The following is a 17,500-nucleotide window of genomic DNA, read 5'->3' on the forward strand; positions in this document are numbered from 1 at the left end:
CAGAATATTACAATTAAATATAGAATTACATAGAAAACAAATACAGTGCTCTTGATGCGGTTCGTTCGGGCAGGTGTGAATGCATCATTCGCACTCAAGTGTGTACCAAAAGCAGACCAAATAGACCTCCTTGAAGAGGACCCAAAGACAGCAGAAAATGCTATAGTGTTTCGTTTGTTGCTCTTAGTCCAGACCAAATGAACCAACCACAGATGTGAAAGCACCCTAAATCATCAAAAGTAAATGTGTCATTTTATTAATAATTTTTTTTCTTCAATAAAGAATGTTGCTTAAATAAAAATTCACAAAATATATGATGCAAACAATGTTTTGACATTCATAAAAACCATTATTAATGATTGAGCACCTGTAATAATGGATCATAATTTAGCAGCAAGTTCTGAAGGACCACCTGACCCTGAAGACCACAAAAATCTGATTTCACAAACAAAAACAAAAATGCATTTTAAATGTAGATTCACATAGAAAACAGATATTCTAAATGTAAAAAAAAAAAAAAAAAATTATCATGATTTTCCTCAAATGTCATTAATGGTTTATAATAGTGGTTTATAATTGTGCCTTTTAAATAAAGTTTTTCTGTTTATTTTAATCATCAAAAGTAATTGTCTAAAAATACTGTGATTTATTTGTCTTCATTAAAAATATTGCACAAATAAAAATAAATGAAGAGCTGTTTCACTGTAAAACCCAACAGTCAACTTTACCAAATGAAATGAGTAGCTAAAACTGACTGAAGCTTAATTCTTCTTAGTGAGTTTTGAACTCTGTGTTGAAGGTAATGAGGGAATTAATTACCTCATTACTGCAACTTTAAATGGAGTGAGTTCACAGTACTGTTATAGATTAGTTTTTAACTCATGGTTTGTTGCAGTCGTTTTCCTCAAAAGGTTTGAGTTACCTTAACTTTTTGGGTTTTACAGGGTATTAACGATTGAGCACCAGCCATACCTGATCATTTAGCAGCAAGTTCTGAAAGACCACCTGTTACTGAAGACTCACAAATCCAGCTTTAAATAACCAAAATAAATCACATTTTAAAATCTCTCCACATACAAAAACGGATATTCTAAATGTAAAAAATCTTACAATTTAGCTATTTTTATCATATTCTTCCACTTATAAATGTCTCCTCTGTGAGCAGAGAGGGCTTGTTGTGTGGTAGAGAACAGAGCTCTGTGGATATATTGATTGTGTGAGATTATCAGTGGTGTGGATGCAGCGCTGCCACTGATTCTGGCCTGTAGATGTTGATGTTTCACAGCTCGGGGTGTTTGACCCTCAGAAACCTCACGGCAGACCACCACACACTCGCTCTCTGCATTCCACACAGTAAATATTAGCCCAGAGAGAAAGAGAGAGTGTTTATGTAAGTGCTGAAGAGACACATTCCATCCTCGTGTGGGCTGTGAGGAGCTCAACTGACACACTGTCTCTCTCTCTCTCTCTCTCTCTCTCTCTCTCTCTCTCTCTCTCTCTCTCTCTCTCTCTCTCTCTCTCTCTCTCTCTCTCTCTCTCTCTCTCTCTCTCTCTCTCTCTCTGTCTCTCTCTGTCTATCATATCTATATATGTCTGTCATTCTGTCTGTCTATCTATTGCTCTGGCTGTATTTATCATTCTCTGTATTTATCTATCTATCAATTGTTCTGTCCATCTTATCATTCTATTTATCGTTCTATCTATTGTTGTACCTGTTCTAGCTATCATTCTATTTATTCAGTTTATCTATTGTTCTGTCTGTATGTCTATTTATCTCTATCTATCGCTATGTTGTTCTATCGTTTGACCATTCAATCTATCATTCAGTCTATTGTTGTGCCTGTTGTTCTGTCTATCTATCGATTTATCTATCATTCGATCGATTGTTCTATCTAACATTCTATTCTATCGTTCTATTCCTCTATATATTGTTCTATTGTTTTATCTCTCGTTCTATTCCTCTATATATTGTTCTATTGTTTTATCTATTGTTCTATTCCTCTATATATTGTTCTATTGTTTTATCTATCGTTCTATTCCTCTATATATTGTTCTATTGTTTTATCTCTCGTTCTATTCCTCTATATGAAGTTCTATTGTTTTATCTCTCGTTCTATTCCTCTATATGATGTTCTATTGTTTTATCTATCATTCTATTCCTCTATATGATGTTCTATTGTTTTATCTATTGTTCTATTCCTCTATATATTGTTCTATTGTTTTATCCATTGTTCTATCTATCGTTCGATTGTTGTATTCCTCCATGTGTCGTTCTATCGTTCCGTTGTTCTATCACTTGATCATTCTATTTCTCTATATATCTTTCTATTGTTCTGCTCTTCCATCTATCATTTTGTGTTATCGTTCTGTTCTCTCGTTTGAACATTTTGTTGTTCTATCTTGATGGTTCTATTGTTATTTTGATCATTCTGTTCTGTTCTATTGTTCTGTCGTTTGATTGTTCTATTGTTCTATCTATATACTGTTGGACTGTTCTATTGCTCTGTCATTCTACTGTTCTATCATACCGTTCTATTGTTTGATCGTTCTGTTCTAGCTATGTATTGTTCTATTGCTCTATCATTCTATTGTTCTATCGTTCTGTTCTATTTATATTGTTCGATTTGTTCAATTGTTTTGTCTTTCGTTATTTTCTATTTTTTAGTCATTCAATCTATCCTTCTATCTATCATTGTACCTGTTGTTCTATATCTATCCTTCATTATATTTGTCATTCCATTTACCTATCGTTCTATCTATTGTTCTATCTGTCTATTGTTCTATTGGACATTCTATCTATTGTTCTATCTGCCGTTCTATCTACTTTTTTATCTAATGTTCTATTTATTATTCTATTCTATTTTTCTATTTTTCATTCGATAGTTGTATTCCTCTATTGTTCTATCTATCGTTCTCTTTTGTCGTTTGAACATTCTGTTCTATTGTTTGATCATCCTATTGTTATATCTATTGTTCTGTTGTCCTGGTTTTTGATCGTTTAATTGTTCTGTCTATTGTTCTGTTCTATCGTCATTCTGTTGTTCTATTGCTCTGTTCTTTCATTTTATCCTTCTTTTGTGCTAATGATCATTCTATTCTGTTCTATTGTTGTGTTCTGTCGTTCGATTGTTCTATCGTTCTATTTAGCGTTATGTTCTATCATTATGTTGTTCTATTATTCATCATTCTATTGTTCTGTTGTTTGATCATTCTATTGTTCTATCTATGGTTCATTTTATCGTTCTGTCATTTGATCGTTTTATTGTTCTGTCTATTGTTCTATTGTTCGTTCTATCTCTATCTGTTGTTCCATTATTTGATTGTTTTGTCTATTTTCTGTTGTACTATCGTTTGATTGTTTTATTATTCTATCAATCGTGTTCTCTCTCTCTCTCTCTCTCTCTCTCTCTCTCTCTCTCTCTCTCTCTCTCTCTCTCTGTGGTGGGAGTTGAGAGCTTCAGTCGCTCACTCTGCATTGGAGAATGTGAGGAATGAAGATCCACAGAGCGTTGAGCCACTGGCATTGGGAAATCCACATTTTAGCGAGTTGCTTTCGTTGGTGCTTCCCAGAAGCCCCTGTGGCTCATTTGTATTTCAATACTGGTGCTTCACAAGCAAGCAATGCAGTATGGGTATAATATCAAACCTCAAATGCTCTGGTATAATAAACAAAAAAACTACTTATTTGTTTAGTGCCTAATTGAATAGCTATTCGGTTTTTAGTGACTAATGGGGATCTAAATAAACATTCACCATGTTATTTGAGAGTGAAACCTCACCAGCGTATTTGTGTTTGTTTGTTAGTCACTCATAGCATGCATCTGGAAATGCAGCATGTGCTGACTGTCTTTACTAAAATATAAAAGTGCCTCTTAATCATCCTAATTTTACTCATATACGCTCAATTGTTAGTTTCGGGTGCGCTGTACCTTTAACCATTTATAGTTGGAAAAGCTTACTGTAAAGCATCATTGTTGTTTGTTGTTTTTTATTGTTCCTGACCAGCCTAATGCTGAAACATTAACCAAAACTCTCTCTCCATAATGAAGCTTAGCACTAGGGCTGCACTATATTGCAAAAATCAGACATTGCGATATTCTTTTGCTGCAATTTTATATTGCAATATGAATATTTTCTCTAGATGATTTGAACAGCTCTATTTGGAAAGATTGCATTCATAAAATGCCTAAAAAAAATAGTTAATTACAAGCATGTATAAATACAACCGAGCAAAAATAAACGTTAAATAGAGAGCGCTTTATGGATTACTGGGGAGCCAAAAAATGTATTCAAGTACAGAAATCAATCAAATCAAATAATTGAATAATCAAACGTAAAATATTACAGTCATTACTCTATAAATGTTTTTAAAAATAAGATTGAATAATATCTTTTAATCTTCAATAAATAATATAATCCTGTGATGTGACTGTTGCAGATTTAGACATCCATGCTCTACTACTTAGCACTTTGTTCATTTACACATGAACAGTTCATCAGTTAGTGTTTTCAGTGTCTAAAAGCATCTCCGTTTGCTTTTGGATAATTTATAACATGCGTTCTTGTGGATTTCCACCAGTTACTTGTGAAAATTAGAAATGTAAGAGCACTTTCCCCTTGTTTCGCAGACCAGGATGCTCCTGGATTAAATTGCTAATTAGGTTCGAGTTGTCTCAAGTCAAAATATTTAGCAGTGAGATATCTTAAAATACATCAGTGCTGTTGTTTTGTCATGACCAGTAATGTGCTTTTCCAAGGCATCTTATCAAATTTGGCTTAAACGAAACCCTTATTATGAAACCGTGCTTTGACATTCTACCTGCAAAATTGCAACCCTAATTAATAAATGCTACTGGCACAACTGATTTTTTATATCCTATTAATTGCTGCGGCTTTCAGTTCTGTTTCTATCGTTTCTTTTCATTTGTTTGGCTCCAAAATGTTGATTGGTCAATGCATTTTTCTACTCGTGCTAAAATATGCAATGGAATAGCAGCTAAACTCTTTGAGGACAGAGAGAGAGAGAGTGCAAGAGATTCTCCTGTTACAAAACAAGAGATCTGATTCCTCCTGTCAGGAAAGAGCTGATCTCAGATCTGCTGACACACGGGTTGCTCGTTTTTGACCCTTGGGTTCATGAAGAAGCACGTCACCAAACACTAAATAGCTATGTTTCCATTCAACTTTTCTATGTGCAATTTGGATATCACACAAAAACTGCTTAATGGAAACACCAATGTGTACATTTTTGAAAATGTGCATGAAAAAGCATATGCTCACAAATGCGTTGGACAAACTTTTTTATCTGTTAACAACATAAGTATGATGGAAATGCGTTGACCAAATAAACTTCAGCATCAAATGTCATGTGATTTTTGGTTCTTTATTGGATGGCAACTCTGCTTTATTGGCAAATGCTTTATGCAATATTCTAGTTTGTGCAGGAGTCTTATTCGTATCTTTAATATGTTAAGTGTTTTCAGGTTATTTACGGTTGTGAATGGGTTTATGGGATGTTGATCTCTGCTCTGTCCACTTTTGATGTTAAAAATTCAACTTCACAGTTGAACAAAGTGAATTTTGTTCACATTTTAGTAGTCAATACCACTTTTTTGGCACCCTTTCAAAAGGGTACCAAAAGGCGGAGCTAGACGCTCAACTGAACGCTATTGGTTTACAGAGATATGTCATTTGCTTATGCAACAAGCCAGAAAGAAAATTTTAAAAAATCGCCATGTTGAACAGGGCACGAAATTAACCTTTTTGCTTGGTAGCACCGGTGCTCCTAACTTTAAAAATTTAGGCGCATCAGCCAAAATTTAGTCGCACCCACCAATTATGAGCACCGTTACTGCAAGTTTTATACAAACAGATTTATTGTATTTGAAATCAACACTAATCAAACTAACAAGCAAAAAAATAATAATATAAATATACGTGCGTGAGGAAATTATGTCTCAACGAAATCCCGTGATTACAAGAAAATAGATTTTTATAACAGAACTGAGTGACCAAAGCATACACGGAGCGCTCACCGGCCCTGCACACACTGCTTGAATGAATCTGTTAACGGTATAACGTTAACTGTGCTGTTCTCACAAGTGCTGTCTGATATTGCACTGATGCTTTTGACACATTATTATATGCATACGTCATGTTAATAGCCATACCGGTCTTTTCATGAGTAAGTTAGCGATATTAATTTACTCAGTGTAAGCCCGTTCGCGATGGTGTACGTTGTGTTAAATTTGACATATAGCTGCCCCTTGCACGGTGGACAGCATCTGGCGATTATATGAAGGATTAAACAGAAGCTCTCGTGCTAGATGTGGCAAACAGTTAACGTTACCTGAAAACTCCATCCCACAGACTTTTTATAGCGGACTTGAAGCCAACAGAAGTCTTCTACTCTTGGAAAAGTGTAAATGGTGGATTAACATTCAGCACATGATCACTAGTAAGATGTGTCATTATTTGTAACTAGATGGTTTCTAAAACTAAATTTGTCCGCGTTATCTTCAATCTCATCTTTAGCGCTTTAGTTTTCCGCGGTAGTAGCTCTCTGTCATCCGAAGCCAGAAGGCGCTGACTGAGTGATTGACAGCTGATATTAACCAATCATTCGCGTTCAGTGCTAGAGCAGTGGGCCAATAAGAAGAGCGCGAAGCCGGGGCAAGCATTACGGACTTGGATTTGTTTACTGCAGCAAGACGACATGACAACTGTTTAAAACCATTCCTGAGCGCTGCGTTTCGCGTTTCAAGTGCAAACAAAGAGCTTAGAGATGCATTCTGCGTGAATGTCTCCCGAATCCGCGCATGTGGTGAACATTTTGCAGTAAAAACTGGTCGCACACAACAATTTTAAGCATTCGCAGAAATGCTCCCAAAAATATTTTATGGTCGCATAGATAAAATTTCGGGCGCATATGCGACCAAAATGGTCGCAATTTCGAGCCCTGTTTAAAATACACAGCCGAGAGATTACAGCGGAATTATATATACATATAATAATGAGCCATGGTCGACTTGGGCTTAAGCAAACCTTTTCGTTGTCTTGATGAACAGCCACAAAGCCACAGAGTAGAGCAGAATCTACCCTGTGCCTCGTAGTTTTTTACGCTTTATTTTCGCTTTCTTCCTTGTGCTCGCCGCGCATCTATATCTGAAATAACAACCTTTTTGAGCTCATGTTAATAGCGTGCGCTTGATCATTGATGTGCTTTTGAAACCCGATCCTGCGTAGGGGTAGGTTAAAATTGTCCGTAGTGTGTGAGTGTGTATGGATGTTTCCCAGGGATGGGTTGCAGCTGGAAGGGCATTCGTTGCGTTAAATGCATGCTGGATACGTTGGCGGTTCATTCATCTGTGGTGACCCCAGATAAATAAAGGGACTAAGCCGAAAAGAAAATGAATGAATGAAATAAATTGGGTTTAGTTATTTGTACATATTGTCACCTGACAAATAGAGGACAAATAAAGGCGAAAGCAGATTGCGCTTGACTAATGTATTCAGCATTGAACTCCACTGTGTTCTAAATGTGATTGTTCATGTTTTTATTGCAATAAGTTTTCATTTTAAATGTTATACTGCATCAGCTAATATGATTTAAAGTAATGTTAATGTATCATTGTTGGTATCTTTATCTTCAGCCCATGGCTCTCAGTGATGTTTGTTTTTTGGCCCTTTATGTGAAAAAGTTTGGACACCCCTGCTTTAAACTAATAAATGTCTGTTTATTCAACATCAGAAGCTTTTAGAGGAAAGATCAAAGTCATAATTTATAGATATTTTTTTACGGTGTGTAGCTACTGACACTATTTGAGAGCGACCTTTTGCTGGATCTGAGTTCAGGTTTATTCAAGTTCTTTCTTTATTTCTGATCTGCATGTGGTGGATGATGAGCCACGGTTTAATTTAGTGACGTCTGCTATCGCTCATGAACACACAGATGTGTATTTGGGTCTCGTAGTCTGGTGGAAACAGAAAAACCTGCTGCTGTGTTAATCGCACACAGGCGTTCTCTGGTAGCTGCAGGTGGTTGTGTTTTTCTGGGGTTTTGGCGGTGTGTCGGATGACCGTCTGGATCTCCCGTGTCCCCGCGAGGCCTGCGTTTAATCTGAGCCGACTCACTTTCCTCAGCGAAAGCTGCTTGAGAGAGTCCGACATGCCAACAACTCTCAAACCAACACTAGCGTAATAAAATCAAGACCAGAGCAGAGGGAAACGGGCAGAGATGCTGCCAGAAATCTGGAGACCAAATAGTTTGTCAGCTTTCACTTGTTCCAAACCTGTTCGAGTTTCTTTCTTCTCTTGGAAGATAATTTGAAGAATGTTGGAAATTGGTTACAAGACCTGCACAATATTGGAAATATCTAGCATGAGTTTTTAGAGCCGCAATGGCAGGATGAGGATCTGTGTTATTTCTAAGTGTGTGTGTGTGTGTGTGTGTGTGTGTGTGTGTTGTGAATGTGTGGACGCTGCACTCTTCATTTCTTATCTCTGAACTGAGCTCTCAGCCTCAAGAACGACATGTTCTCTGACGGCTCCGACTTCCTGTCCATCTACACTCTGTGGGACTTTTGTAAAGCTCATTTCCTGTGAGCCATGACACAACTTTCCTTCTGTTTCCCACTTCTTTTTTTTTTTTTTTTTTTTTCCGAGGGGGAAAAAAAAAAAAAAAAAAAAAAAATATATATATATATATATATATATATATATATATATATATATATATATATATAGCTGATTCCAGCGTTATGGATGTGACATTTGCAGTAAAAATTGAAAACATAAATTCGCAGTGAAAGTATACGTTAACATTATATTGAATCATCTGTTTATATTTTCCAAAACAACTACCAACAGAGTTATGGGATCAAAAAAATTCAATCTGTGAACATTTTTATACTTTAAATGAGGAAAATAAACAAGCGTTATGGATGTGACAAAAAAAGTCTACGAGTTTACAGTATACAACATATTTCGTAGAAATTCTGTGAATTAAACTGCACAACCCAAAATAAATAATGCTCAACAAAAGGATAAGAGTTGGCTCTTTATAGAACAAAACTGATTGATTTTATTTTATTTTGACATTTTTGCATTTTTGAGGGAAAAGCTTTGTTATGTATGTGACACTTATTCGTTATGGATGTGACGGATGTGAAATTGCCATTTGTGTGATTTTGGTAAATCAAATATAATAGTTTGAAAACATTGACAGAGACATTTTTAAGTATTTTTAAAGTACTGTAAAACACTTGCCTGCGCAAAAAATGTAGAAACGGTTTCGCTATTTTGGTGAAAACATCTTTCTTTTCATGGCAAGGTTGACATTTTCATGGAATTGCTATATTATCATTATTTATCTTAATCTTACTATTTATACATCGTATATTTGTTTGTTCATTACTTATATGTTCATTACATTATTCAGTACTGTGTATGACAACTCATTTGAATAGAGACTTTTTCCAAAATATAATATAATATTGTGTAATATAGGGATGAAAATAAGGTAAAACTCTAAAAAAAAATAATAATAAAATAAATGAATAAAAAAATGAATATAAAGTTAGTCATAGTTATTAGCCCTCCCTTTACATTTTTTTTCTGTTTTAAATATTTTCCACATGATGTTTAACAGATTAAGGAAATTTTCACAGTATGTCTGATAATATTTGTTCTTCTGGAGAAAGTCTTATTTGCTATTTCGGCTAGAATAAAAGCAGTTTTTACTATATTAAAAACCATTTTAAGGTCAAAATTATTAGCCCCTATATATTTATTTATTAGCTATGTATTTTTTCGATAGTCTACAGAACAAACCATCGTCATACAATAACTTGCCTAATTACCCTAACCTGCCTAGTTAACCTAATTAACCTAGTTAAGCATTTAAATGTCACTTTAAGCTGTCTTGAAAAATATCTAGTCAAATATTATTTACTGTCATCATGACAAAGATAAAATAAATCAGTGATTAGAGATGAATTATTAAACTATTATGTTTAGAAATGTGTTGAAAAAATCTATTTGCACAGAAATAAATGACAATCTAAAAAGCAAAACAATACTTTTGATACTTATAACAATTGCGATAATAATAATAATAATAATAATAATAATAATAAAAAGTCTAGAATAATTAACTAAACTTAAACTAAGCCAAGTTAAGTTGAGCTTTAATTAAATTAAAATGGCTTTTGAACTAAACACTTCTTGCTTCTTTGCAATTACATATTTCCATCCAGCTTTAGTTTGCGTAAACTAAAATCGCTCTTGCTTTTCTCCTGTAATTTGACTCCAGTTGTGTCATCTTAACAGCTCAGCAGTCAGCAAGCAGTGACAGAGCAGTCATTGACTTCTGTATGATTGAGCTCACAAACCAGCTATTAAAAAGCTGCAGTTTAGTGCACATGCAGACAGACGTCTCTCTGTGTCCCTACATGCTGACTGTTGACTTTTTAACAGGACACATTTAAGGCATAGTTCAGCCAAAAATGAAAATTCATCCGTTTACTAATGGGGCGACACAGTGGCTCTGTGGTTAGCACTCTGGCCTCACAGCAAGAAGGTCGCTGGTTTGAGTCCTGGCTGGTCCAGTTGGCATTTCTGTGTGGTGTTTGCATGTTGGTGTGGGTTTCCTCCATGTGCTCCGGTTTCCCCCACAGTCCAAACACATGCGCTATAGGTAAATTGAATGAGCTAAATTTTGACAGTGTATACGTGTGAATGTAAGAGTGTATGGGTGTTTTCCAGTACGGGGTTGCAGCTTGAAGGGGATCCGCTGTGTAAAAACATGCTAATAAGTTGGCAATTCATTCCGCTGTAGTGACCCCTGATGAATAAGGGACTAAAAATTAATAATGTTTACTCATCCACTACTTGTTTAAAAGCTGTTTGGGTTTTTTCTTCTATTGAGCACAAAAGAAGATATTTTGAAGAATGTTGGAAACCGGTAACCATTGACTTCCATTGTATTTTTTATATTCTTTTGTTCCTACAATGGAAGTTAATGGCTACCGGTCTAAATACATTCAACAAAATATCCTCTTTTGTGTTCAACAATTTGAAATATTATATTATCTCTATGTTAAACTGCTATGTAATATTCGTAAGTAGTAACTGCTGTTCTTGTTAGTTGTAGTTTTTTTAATATATATATTCTTGTATTGTTTTATTTGTAGATGCATAGTTGCAATAATTTCAAAACATCTTAATTTTATTATTATGTTAAACTGCATTTGACACAATCTATATTGGAAAAAGCGCTTTAGAAATAAAGATTAATTGAATTCAACAAAAGAAATGGAGAAAAAAAAATTAATAACATGATTGAAGCTCTTAAGGAAGAATAGTTTTTGGATGAGCTGTCTCTTAAAAACTAACAATGTTTTATGTATTGCTTGTGCTTATCAATGATGGAAGTTCATACGACATACAAAAATACAACCTGCATTATCTTAAAGAAATATTAGCTTTTCTGTTATTCAATATATTAACTTTTCACTATTCAAATCAAAACTCAAAACCCGCTTTTTTAAGATGGCTTTTAATACTTAATTTTATCTGCACTTTTGTTGTGTATATTTTGTTATTTCTCTTGTTTTATTGCTCTTGTTGATTGTACGGTGTCCTTGAGTTGCTAGAAAGGCGCCTTTTAAATAAAATGTATTATTATTATTATTAGTTTCATTCATACTTGAAGCTAGAGGGCACCCTTGCACACAAACTCCACACATGCATTACAGAAATGAATAAATCCACTATGGCTATAGCTCAGAAAAGATTAATATATAAACAGTTAAACTCCATGAAAACAAACACAATTGTAGCAATATATGATATATTTATTGCTCTTCACCAGGTATTTATATAAGAACATGAAGTTAACCCACTTTATTAAGTACACCTTACTAGTACCGGGTTGGACCCCCTTTTGCTTTCAGAACTGCTTTAATCCTTTGTGGCGTAGATTCAACAAGATACTGGAAATATTCCTCAGAGATTTTACTCCATGTTGACATGATAGCATCATGCAGTTGCTGCAGATTTGTCGGCTGCACATCCATGATGTGAATCTCCCGTTCCACCACATCCCAAAGGTGCTCTATTGGATTGAGTTCTGGTGACTGTGGAGGCCATTTGAGTACAGTGAACTCATTGTCATGTTCAAGAAACCAGTCTGAGATGATTGAGCTTTATGACGTGGACTATGATCAAAGTCAAAGTCAGCTTTATTGTCAATTCAGCCACATGTACAAGACATATAGAGAATCGAAATTGCGTTACTCTCAGACCCAAGGTGCTTAACACTAATATAAAAAGTAGTAGAGTTTAAGAAAAAAAAAATTTACAGTATATACAATGCACATAAAATATGGTCTAAAAAATATACATAGGTAATAAAATTGTAAACAATACAGTGACATTAAGGCCATATAGCAAATGAGTGCAAAGTAAACCAGAGTTGTGCAGATGACTCTACCATCTGAATGTCGCAGCAGAAATCGAGACTCGTCAGACCAGGCAACGTTTTTCCAATCTTCTGTTGTCCAATTTCAGTGAGCCTGTGTGAATTGTAGCCTCTGCTTCCTGTTCTTAGCTGACCGGAGTGGCTCCCGGTGTGGTCTTCTACTGCTGTAGCCCATCTGCCTCAAGGTTGGACGTGTTGTGAACTTCCACAGATTGTCTTGACCATGTCTACATGCCTAAATGCATGGAGTTGCTGCCATGTGATTGGCTGATTAGAAATTTTCATCCACGAGCAGTTGAACAGGTGTACCTAATAAAGTGGCCGGTGAGTGTATATTAATAATGCAGTTCTAATTAACCTAGCCATATCGAATACTGCAAAATAGTATGATTACTTCCCCATTCTGTGATTTTGAAACCACGTCTGGTCGCAAAAAATGGTTTCAAACACTTGACTGATGTTATGAAGTAAATTTGGAATTAATTCAGTAGATCTGATTGTAAACTGGCTCACACACACACTTAATGAAAAAATATAATCATTATATACAGTATTTTTGTATGTTATTGTGCTATATTAAATAAATAAAACTAAAATAAGTAAATTATAGATGTTAAAAATGCTAAAACCTCTTGGCAAAGACCAATTGTCCCCACAAGTATAGCAATACCAGTCAATTTTGATCTTGTGGGGACTTTTTTTGGTCCCTACAAGGAAAACGACACCTACATCACACAGAATGAAGTATTTTGACAATGTAAAATTGCTGATTGTTTCCTTTGAGGGTTGTTTAGGGGAAGAGGATAACATGCATTATGGGAAGTCCCCATAATGATAGCTGTACGAGTGAGTGTGTGTGAATGGTTTGTGGTTCTGCTGTTTGCTGTGAGGGTTAATAATGTTCTCTTGGTGGACTGAGTAACCCGAGCCGCTCGGACTCTCACAAAGACAGGAAGTGCTATAAATAAGTCAACAAATAAACATGGCATCCAGTGAGCGGGACGTCCTGCTCTGAGCCTCTGCTACTGTTGATCCTCAAGACAAGCTTCTAATAGTGCAGTGGATTTATACCTGGCTTTTGTTCCATTTCAACACGCCTGACCATTTTATACAACATTTTGATTGGTTCAGATCATCTTTGGAGGATAAGATAGTATTGGCTTTAAGATGAAACTCCTAATTTGCATAACTAGAAGTGGATTTATATATATATATATATATATATATATATATATATATATATATATATATATATATATATATATATATATATATATATATATATATATATATATATATATAAATAAATATATATATATATATATATATATATATATATATATATATATATATATATATATATATATAAATATATATATATAAATATATATATATATATATATATATATATATATATATATATATATATATATATATATATGGGGGTGTAACGATACACTCAGCTCACGATACAATGTGTATCACGATATAAAGTTCACGATTCGAAATGTATCACGATATTTGGAATAAAAATTGAAAATTAAACTGAAATGCAAATTTTACCAAGTAAACTATTTTTTATTTGTTTTGTTTAAACTTGTTAAACTGAACCTTCTTTAAGAAAATAAATTAAACAGGCCTGTCTCTGGAAAATAAAACAATTTAAAAACTTCTTAAAAAATATTATTGAAATGACAGAGACAAAATTAAGGAACAATTTAGGTAAAGGTGCAAAAAAAATAAGCTTTCTATTCAATTGAATTTAACAGTAAGGCCTAAGGCTTTGCTTGGTCACTTGCGTTTTTTGTGTGTGCAAAAAAAAATCCACATTTCCAGGTATTTAATTCATATTTAATTAAATTCATTTAGAGATATCTCTAATTACAATTGTGACTAGTCAAAACTCATTTAGAGATGTCTGCAAATATTTTTCAATGGCAGTCAATGGAGGAATATGACTAGTCATAATATATTTGCAGATATCTCTAATCTGATTTCGTACTAGTACAATTGTAATTGCAGATATCTGTAATTGTCATTCTGACTAGTCGAATTATAATTATGACTAGTCAAAATATAATTAGAGATATCTCTAAATATATTTATGGATAGACAGAACAAAGGTTTAATTGCTAAAACGGCTTGCCATACGCGCGCGTCTATCATCCGCCCTCTGTAGTAACAGCTCACGGTCAGCTCACGTCATGTGTGATTTTGCGGTCGCAAATTACATCATTATATGAAGACAGAATGATATTTTAGGGTGAATTGTACCTTATAAATACAGTATTTGACTCTTTCAACACCATTGGGAGGTATCCCTGTCGCTGTGCAAAGTATGTAAATCACTGTGAAGACTTTAAAACTTGGGATGGTTGACCCAGTATGCGTGTCAAAAAGCGGACGAGTCTAAAGCAATGACTGTACAACCGAAATGTTGCCAGACGTCTGATTTTGAGAGGATGGGCCATCCTCTATTTCAGCTCCACTCATCTCGGTCTGCTAACATTACTGCTGCTGCAATCTGAACTCACGTGCGACAGCAGGTGGAACGTAGCTCACGTGCAAACAGCTCAACTAATAAGAGAAAACGGACAAAGTATCATAATGAAATCGTCATAACGCCACGATGCATATTGTGACATTTTTGCATCGCAATAAATCGTACAACGATTAATCGTTACACCCCTTACACACATATATATATATATATATATATATATATATATATATATATATATATATATATATATATATATATATATATATATGAAGAAATTAGCAATTTTAAGTCAATAATTGTTTTATTAACAGAAGTTTAGTCAGGATTCTTACTCTTTTATTACCATTAAAATGATCAAATGTTCCTAGTTCATAATAGTGTTATGTTAATATTACAATAGCAGCATTTCTTTATTAGTAGTATTTTTATTATTGATTAGCAGTAGTAGTTGTACAAAAAAAAGCTGAGCCTAGAATACAAAAAAGAACTGCTCATGTGTTGTATCTTTGTTTGATTTTTAGGAGTCCTCTTAGAGCGCCTTTTACAGGATGTAACATGTAAATCAGTGCTGCATGTGTGTGTCAGATTGAGCTTGTGTGTGTGTGCTGAAGTTTTGAAGTGTCTGCTCTTCATTGTTGAGTGTGAGATGCTGATGTTGATCTCACAGAAGGAAACACATTAGAGAAATGAGGAAACTGACTATTACTGATGCTAATGTTATTGCTCAAGCTTCCCCTCGGAAGTGTGTGTGTGTGTGCATTTTGTATTCTGTGTTTGTATGTGCATTTCTGTGTTTCTGTGTGTGTGTGTGCATTTGTGTGTATGTGTTTGAGTGCAATTCTTTGTTTCTGTTTGTATTTGCTTTTATTTGTGTGTGTGTGTGTGTGTGTGTGTGTGTGTGTGTGTGTGTTTATGCATGTCTACGTGTGCATTTCTGTGTGTGTGCACATATGTGTTCTGGGTTTGTGTTTCTATTTTTGTCTTTGTGTGTGTGTGTGTGTGTGTATGCAATTGTGTGTATGTGTCCATGCATGTTTGTATTTGTGTGTGTGTGCTTGTGGTGTGCATTTGTGTATGTGTGTATATGTTCGTGAAACATTTGTGAGTGCAGGGGTTTGTGTGTGCATGTTTGTGTGTGCGTGCGTGTGTGTGTGTTTGTGTTTGTGTGTATTCAATTCTGTGTATGTGTCCATGCATGCTTGTGTGTGTATGCAATTGTGTGTATGTGTCAATGCATGTTTGTATTTGTGTGTGTGTGTGTACTTGCGTCTGTGCAGTTGTGTATGTGTGTGTATATGTTCGTGAAACATTTGTATGTGTATTTGTGAGTGCAGGGGTTTATGTTTGTGTGTGTGTGTGTGTGTGTGTGTATTCAATTCTCTATATGTGTCCATGCATGTTTGTGAGTGTGTGTGTGTGCTTGTATGTGTGCATTTCTGTTGGCGTTTGTGTCTGTGTGCTTGTGCATTAATCTGTGTGTGTGTGTGTGTGTGTGTGTGTGTGTGTGTGTGTGTGTGTGTGTGTGTGTTCGTGCATATGTTTGTGTGTGCATTTGTGTGTGTGTTTGGCACATGTTTGTGTGTGCATTTGTGTGTGTGTTCGTGCACATGTTTGTGTGTGCATTTCTGTTTGCGCGTGTGTGTGTGTGGCATAACAGATGTGACATTTGCAGTATGGAGAACACATTACTGATCAGTATATTGAAGCATCAGTAAATGCAGAGCTTGACCTTCCAGCAGGAGTCAGTCAGAGATCTTCAGATGAAACACACTGATGATGAGACTAATACAGTAACTGAGTCATATGGAGATATCCTCATCACACACACTCCACCACTGTGTTCTCTGACTCTCTGAAACACCTGCTAATGCCTCAGAAATGTGCTTCCATATTAGTGTTCCTCAGACCCATATATGTGAATGGGAGAATCTGCAGAGTTCTGAAAGCTACAGGATGTGTTGTTATTGTACAGTGAGCTCTTATCAAGGATCAAGAGCATTTAGATTTCTCAGTTTGGGCTTCTTGATTTTCATTGGTCAGCGGATTATCTGTGTGTGTGTGTAGCTGTGTGGATGGATGTAGTGTTGTTAGTGAAGTCTGTCAGCTGTTGACTTTACTGATCTGCTCAGGTGTTTAGAGCTTGTGTGTGTGTGTGTAGAGCTAATTCCTTAGACTACCACACCCACACCATGTGTGTATGTGTGTGTAAGTGTGTGTGTGAGCTTCATCTCGTGCAGGAAGTGGCACATCATCATGTCAGCTGAGAGTTTAATCAGTGAAACAGAAGCACATTAATGCTGCGTGTCTGGTGGAGCTTCCTCTCTCATTCTTCTGACTTGAATGGCGTGATGTCACACAAACACACACACACACACACATATTCAAGCCTGCACAAACACACTGACACACAAACATATACCATTCAAACACAAACAGCACAAAATAAACAACGAAACACTGAGACACACACACTTAGATGCACAACAGACACACAACACACACACAAAGAACATACA

General features: G+C 35.2%; 1 protein-coding gene across 7 annotated transcripts in view; it reads left to right on the forward strand.

The window, feature by feature from the left end:
* The window catches only part of actn4 (actinin, alpha 4), a 135,973-nt gene that overhangs the window by 53,241 nt on the left and 65,232 nt on the right, over window positions 1–17,500 (forward strand).

The sequence above is a fragment of the Danio rerio genome, chromosome 15 (genome assembly GCF_049306965.1).
Source record: "Danio rerio strain Tuebingen ecotype United States chromosome 15, GRCz12tu, whole genome shotgun sequence".
NCBI classification, from domain to species: domain Eukaryota; kingdom Metazoa; phylum Chordata; class Actinopteri; order Cypriniformes; family Danionidae; genus Danio; species Danio rerio.